Raw genomic sequence first — 6,692 nt, forward strand, 5'->3', positions numbered from 1 at the left:
TGGAGACCGAGTGCTTTGGCATACTTAAGGCAGAGGTTGATTAGTTAGGGTAGGAAGGGATACGGGGAGAAGGCAGGAGATTGGGGCTGAGAGGAAAATTGGATCAGCCATGATGAAATGGCAGAGCAGACTAGATGGGCCAAATGGCCTAATTCTGCTCCTATATCTTATGGTCGATGATGATGATTTAACTAATTTGGATACGGAAAGGGCTTCATCACCAAAATCAGGACCTGTTGTTGATAGTGAAGAATGTTGTCGTAGATCGCGGGGGATTTCGATCAGTTAGGGAAACAGGCTGCGGAACGGCAAGTGGATTTTTAAAAAATGCACAAGAGATTCTTGTGTTCGGATGCTGGAAATCTCGAGACGGGTTGGTAAAAATCTGCCATGATTGAAAAACAAGATGGGCTGAGTGGCCCTAATTCTGCTCCTATCTATTGTGGTCTAAAATGCTGGAGGAGCTCAGCTGGTCAGGCAGCATCTATGGAGGGGAATAAGCAGTCAATGTTTCGGGCCGAGACTCTTCACCGGGGCTTACCCGGATTTCAGTACACTTTCAAACAAGTATGCACTTGTAATCCCAAATCCCTCGGGTGATGCATTTTGGGAAGTGAAACCGGAAAAGCACTCATCCTATGAATGGCAGAGCACTAGGGAGCGCAATGGAACAGAGGGACTTGGGATGACAAGTGCATAGTTGGTTGAAAGTGACGTCACAGTGAGAAGGGGTGGTGAAGAAGGCGTTTGGCACGCTTGGGCCTTCATCAGTCAGGAGCTGGGGTGCGACGGTGCAGTTGTGTGAGTCATTGGTGGGGACGTACCTGGACGGTTGTGGTCGCCCTGTTGTAGGAAAGACGTGGTTAAACTGGAAAGAGGGCAGAGAAGATTGGTGAGGGTGTTGTCAGGCCTAGACAGCCTGGGCTGCAGGGAGAACCAAACTAGGTCTGTAATCCTCAGAACACTGGAGAACGAGGGGTGAGAGATGTCAATAAGGTGGATGGTAACCCTCATTTCTCCAGGGTAGGGGAGTCCAAAACTAGGGGCATAGATTTTGGGGACACTGAGGGGCAACTTTTTCACTCAGGGAATGGCCTGTATATGGAAGGAGCTGCCAGAGGAGGTGGTTGAGGAAGCTACAATAGTATTATTTAAGAAACACTTCGATATGCCCATGGAGGGACGGGGCTTGGAGAGATATGGGCCAAATATAAGAAATTGGGACTGGTGGGGGGAAATTGTACAAGACTGGTTAGGCCTAATCTGAAATATTGTGTGCAGTTTTGGTCACCTACCTACAGGAAGGATGTGAACGAGGTTGAAAGAGCGCAGAGAAAATCTACAAGGATGTTGCCGGGTCTGGAGCGCCTGAGTTAGAAGGAAAGACTGAATAGGTTAGGACTGTAGAAGATTGAGGGGAGATTTGATAGGGGTATACAAAATTGAGGGGTACAGATAGGGTAAATGCAAGCCGGCTCTCTCCACTGAGGTTGGGTGGGACTACAACCAGAAGAATTAAGGGTGAAAGGTGAAAAGTTCAAGGGGAACACGAGGAGAAACTCCTTCACTCCGAGGGTGGTGAGAGTGTGGGACGGGCTGCCAGCACAAGTGGTGCATGTGAGCTCGATCTCAATGTTTAAGAGAAGTTTGGACAGGTACGTGGATGGTAGGGGTATGGAGGGCCATGGTCTGGGTGTAGGGGGATGGGAGTAGGCCGTTTAAAAGTTTCAGAATGGACTAGATGGGCCCAAGGGCCTGTTTGTGTGCTGTACTTTTCTATGGCTCTGTGACACTGGGGTCAGCATGAACCGGGTGGGCCTCTATCTAGGTCATGTTCCTCCATGACTTCCTCTTCTTGTAACTAGGGAAAGAAAGGGTTAATATACCTTACTATGTAAAAGTCTTCGGCACACACACACGCATATATATATATATATATAGCTAGGGTGCCTGAGGCATTTGCACAGTCCCGTAATTATTTTATGTATCGCACTGTACTGCTGCCGCGAAAAAAAACAAATTTAATGACACGTGAGTGATGATAAACCTGATTCTGATCTGGGTCTCCATTGTGGACTGAGAGTGGGAAGGGGGCAGGGAGAAGGGGAATCAGGGTTGGGAAAAGAGGAAGGGAGAGGGGAGGGAGCGGGAAGCACCAGAGAGACATTCTGTAACGAGCAATAAAGCGATTGCTTGGAATCAAATGTCCTTGCCTGGCGTCTCAGGGCTGGGTGTGTCTGTACCCGCACCCCCCCCTTTTACGTTGGTGCTGAGGGGGTGTCAGGAGTCGGGTTTTCACACAGAGAGAGGCGGGTGTGTGCTAAGCACTGCCGGTGACGGAGATGGAGGAGGATACAATAGGGTCTTTTAAGAGCCTCTTAGATAGGTACATGGAGCTTAGAAAAATAGAGGGCTGTGCAGTAGAGAAATTCTAGGCAGTTTCTAGAGTAGGTAACATGGTCAGCACAGCATTGTGGGCCGAAGGGCCTGTAATGTGTTGTAGATTTCTATGTTCTATGTACCCCCCCCCCCACCCCTTGCCCCAGGCACTCCTCCACCACCTGCCCCACGCCATTCCCGACATCCTTTGCTCCCTCCAGATTTACAAACTCGCTCTCCGCTCCACGTTGACAAATGCAGGGCCTGTGCAAAAATCGTAGGCCAAAAGCACTTTTGCACAGTGCTCTAGGGATTTCTTTACAAAGGAGGGTAATGGAACACATTACCAGAGGCAGAGGAAGAAACATCAGGGACATTTAAGAGAGTCTTGGACAGGCACATGGGTGATAGAGAAGTGAGGGCTACGTGGGAGGGAGGGGTTAGGTTGATCTTGGAGAGGATTAAAAGGTCGAAACGACGTGGTAGGCCGAAGGCTTGTGCTGAGCTTAATTGCTCCATGTTCTGCCTGCTCCCCTGGGATTATAATGTTCAAGAGATGACGTTTGGCTCATTCTCGGCCGATGCTGGAGCCCCTCGAACTGATGACACAGTTGCAAATATATTTCCTCTCAGCCGTCTGGGAAAGTTGACTCAGGATGAGGTTATCTGTACCACCTGCACTCAATTGCTTCAGAATTCCCACTTCATTATGCAGCTGCCTTGACTCAGGAATATGTTTTAACACTTTAATTCTCAACATCTACTGGAATTGTATACTGTCACACACTCTCGTAGTCACACAGTGAAGCTCCCTCCACACTGTCCCATCACACACTCCCGGGGTCAGACACAGAGTGAATCTCCCTCCTCACCATCCCATCACACACTCCCGGGGTCAGACACAGAATGAATCTCCCTCCTCACCGTCCCATCACACACTCCCGGGGTCAGACACAGAGTGAAGCTCCCTCCACACCGTCCCATCACACACTCCCGGGGTCAGACACAGAGTGAATCTCCCTCCTCACCGTCCCATCACACACTCCCGGGGTCAGACACAGAGTGAAGCTCCCTCCACACCGTCCCATCACACACTCCCGGGGTCAGACACAGAGTGAAGCTCCCTCCACACCGTCCCATCACACACTCCCGGGGTCAGACACAGAGTGAAGCTCCCTCCACACCGTCCCGTCACACACTCCCGGGGTCAGACACAGAGTGAAGCTCCCTCCACACCGTCCCATCACACACTCCCGAGGTCAGACACAGAGTGAATCTCCCTCCACACCGTCCCATCACACACTCCCGGGGTCAGACACAGAGTGAAGCTCCCTCCACACCGTCCCATCACACACTCCCGGGGTCAGACACAGAGTGAAACTCACTCCACACCGTCCCATCACACACTCCCGGGGTCAGACACAGAGTGACGCTCCCTCCACACCGTCCCATCACACACTCCCGGGGTCAGACACAGAGTGAATCTCGTTCCCGAGGTCCCATCACACACTCCCGGGGTCAGACACAGAGTGAAGCTCCCTCCACACCGTCTCATCACACACACCCGGAGTCAGACACAGAGTGAAGCTCCCTCCACACCGTCCCATCACACACACCCGGGGTCAGACACAGAGTGAAGCTCCCTCCACACCGTCTCATCACACACACCCGGAGTCAGACACAGAGTGAATCTCGTTCCCGAGGTCCCATCACACACTCCCGGGGTCAGACACAGAGTGAAGCTCGTTCCCGAGGTCCCATCACACACTCCTGGGGTCAGACACAAAGTGAAACTCCCTCCACACCGTCCCATCACACACTCCCGGGGTCAGACACAGAGTGAAACTCCCTCCACACCGTCCCATCACACACTCCTGGGGTCAGACACAAAGTGAAACTCCCTCCACACCGTCCCATCACACACTCCCGGGGTCAGACACAGAGTGAAGCTCCCTCCACACCGTCCCATCACACACTCCCGGGGTCAGACACAGAGTGAAGCTCCCTCCACACCGTCCCATCACACACTCCCAGGGTCAGACACAGAGTGAAGCTCCCCCCACACCGTCCCATCACACACTCCCTGGGTCAGACACAGAGGGAAACTCCCTCCACCCTGTCCCATCACACACTCCCGGGGTCAGACACAGAGTGAAGCTCCCTCCACACCGTCCCATCACACACTCCCAGGGTCAGACACAGAGCGAAGCTCCCTCCACACCGTCCCATCACACACTCCCGGGGTCAGACACAGAGCGAAGCTCCCTCCACACCGTCCCATCACACACTCCCGGGGTCAGACACAGAGCGAAGCTCCCTCCACACCGTCCCATCACACACTCCCGGGGTCAGACACAGAGTGAAGCTCCCTCCACACCGTCCCATCACACACTCCCGGGGTAGGACACAGAGTGATGCTCCTTCTACACCGTCCCATCACACACTCCCGGGGTCAGACACAGAGTGAAGCACCCTCCACACCGTCCCATCACACAGTCCCGGGGTCACACAGAGTGAAGCTTGTTCCCAAGGTCCCATGCTGCAGACAGTGAGTGAAACATCCAGTCTGGAAATCAGGTCGACACGTGGAAAGTTTGACGAGTTTGGATGTGATTGTCCAGCTCACAGCCACAGCTGCCCCGAGTGCCTGGGCCCCTGCTTTTGGCGGAAGCAGCACCCGTCTCCCTGGCTGGACCCACCGCGCAGACCTGGCCAGCACTGCAGAGCTCCAGGCCCAGAAGGGGTGGGTTGTCGTCAGGGAGTCTGCTTCCAGTGGCAGGCTAGCCATCTGAGGGCGAGGGAGAAGAGAGTGTGGGGAGGGGAAAGGATACCGGGAGAGAGGGAGAAAGACTGGGAAGAAAGAGGAGGTGAAGGGGGAGAGGCGGAAGGAGAGTGAGAAAGGGGCAGTGAGACGGAGGGAGAGAGAGGGAGTGTAGGACAGAGGTTGTGAGAGCGCAAGTAGGAGGGAGAGAGGGGAAGAAGAGAAATGGAGAGTCACAGAGTGCTACATCACAGAACCAGGCCCTTTGGCCCATCTAGTCCATGCTGAACCATTTAAACTGCCGACTCCCATCGGCCTGCACCGGGGCGACAGCCCTCCGTATCCCTACCAGCCATGTACCTGTCCAAACTTGACTTAAACGTTGAAATCAAGCTTGCACACACCACTTGTGTTGGCAGCTCGTTCCACACACTCACCACCCTCATGGTCCCCCTTAAACAGGTGGACACCGGTTCCCCTCTCCACTCCCCCTTCCCCCTCGCCCCTCCGCTCCCCCTCCCTAATCTTTCTCTCTACTCTTTCAAACTTATTGACACCCCGTAGATAGCCGACCCAGAACTGCGCTCTTTCTCCCCCAGGGGAGGGGAGCCTAGAACCAGGAGAAGCTTTGAAAGGGAGGAGATTTTAAAAACGAGCTGCCCGAGGAAGTGGTTGAGGCAGGTACATGACTACTCCGAACCCGGCCTCGCCCACGCCTTCAACACAAGATGCCAACTCCTGGGTTCGGTGCCCGTTCCCGTTTCGGCATATCCGTCCACGGTCTCCTGTGTTGCCGTGACCCGGCCTTTCTCAGGGCGGAGGAGCAACGCTCGGGTAGCCTCCAGCCTGACGGCACGACCAGTCGATTTCTCCAACTTCCAGCAATCTCTCCTCACCCTCCTCTTTTTCTGTTCCCCACTCTGGCCTCTCCCCTCCCCCTTCCCTTTCTCCCACGGTCCGCTCTCCTCTCCTATCAGATCCCTTCCTCTCCTGCCCTTTGCCTTCCCCACCCGTCACCTCCCCCTGGTGTCCTTCCTCCTTCCCTTTCTCTCATGGTCCACTCTCCTCTCCTATCAGATCCCTTCCTCTCCTGCCCTTTGCCTTTCCCACCCACCACCTTCTCGCTTGTACGTCGTCTTCCCTTCCCTTCCCCCGCCTTTGCCCGATGGAGGGTCTCGGCATCAAACGTCGACCGTTTATTCATTACCGTAGACGCTGCCTGACGTGCTGAGTTCCTCCAGCGTTTTGTGTGTGTGACCCAGTACTTTGATTTATGAAGGCCTGTGAGTCAATAGACTCTCTGAGACCCACATTGCTCCTCGTTGCGCGTCCCCCTCAGCCCAACGAGTCGTCGGTGAGGTTGCACTCGGAGTATTGTGAGCAGTTCTGGTCGCCCAGCTATAGGAAGGATGTCATTAAGCCGGAGAGGGGGCGGGAAAGATTCACCAGGACTGGAGGGATTGAGAGAATGGACAGGCTGGGACTGTTTTCCCTGGAGTGAAGGAGGCTGAGGGGTGACTTTATAGAGGTTTATAAAACCATGGGGGGGGGT

General features: G+C 54.0%; 1 protein-coding gene across 1 annotated transcript in view; it reads left to right on the forward strand.

Annotated features, from left to right (window-relative positions):
- Positions 1-6,692, forward strand: part of LOC140715731 (uncharacterized) — a 41,080-nt gene that overhangs the window by 22,992 nt on the left and 11,396 nt on the right. The gene's annotated exons all lie outside the window — the stretch shown is intronic.

This window comes from Hemitrygon akajei, chromosome 24 (genome assembly GCF_048418815.1).
Source record: "Hemitrygon akajei chromosome 24, sHemAka1.3, whole genome shotgun sequence".
NCBI classification, from domain to species: Eukaryota; Metazoa; Chordata; class Chondrichthyes; order Myliobatiformes; family Dasyatidae; genus Hemitrygon; species Hemitrygon akajei.